Genomic DNA, 492 nt, shown 5'->3' with positions numbered 1-492 from the left:
CAATTTTGAACCCCCCCCCCCCCACCCCTCAAATGTTTTTTTAATTTAATAATATTCTAGTCTTTAACAGTTGTATTTACTTCCCCATATTACACTTCTTCACCGCCCAAATCACATTCATACCCTTCGTTGTTCAATTCAAAATACCTTTAATAACAACAGGTTCTGGTCAACATTCAAAGTAGATTTTAATGCTAATACCTCTACATATTTTTTGCAGATCTTTTCTAGAAAATACTAATTCCCGCTAATAATTATGCATTTCAATTTCAAAAACAGAATAATATATATTTTTCTAAAATAAATAATTTAAAATAAGAGGTAATATTCTCTTTAGTCAACATATATTTACCTTTTTTACACTCATTCACATTCATGACCAGTTGACCACTATTTTATGCATTAACTAGCTTGATCATTAGAGTATCTTTCTTTTTAAGAAACATGTAACGTTAACCAATTACAGAACAAAGTCCTAGCAAGGATTATGCT

This window comes from Arachis ipaensis, chromosome B07 (assembly GCF_000816755.2).
Source record: "Arachis ipaensis cultivar K30076 chromosome B07, Araip1.1, whole genome shotgun sequence".
Lineage (NCBI taxonomy): Eukaryota > Viridiplantae > Streptophyta > Magnoliopsida > Fabales > Fabaceae > Arachis > Arachis ipaensis.
The sequence above is the reverse complement of the archived record's forward strand: the minus strand, read 5'-3'. Positions refer to the sequence as shown.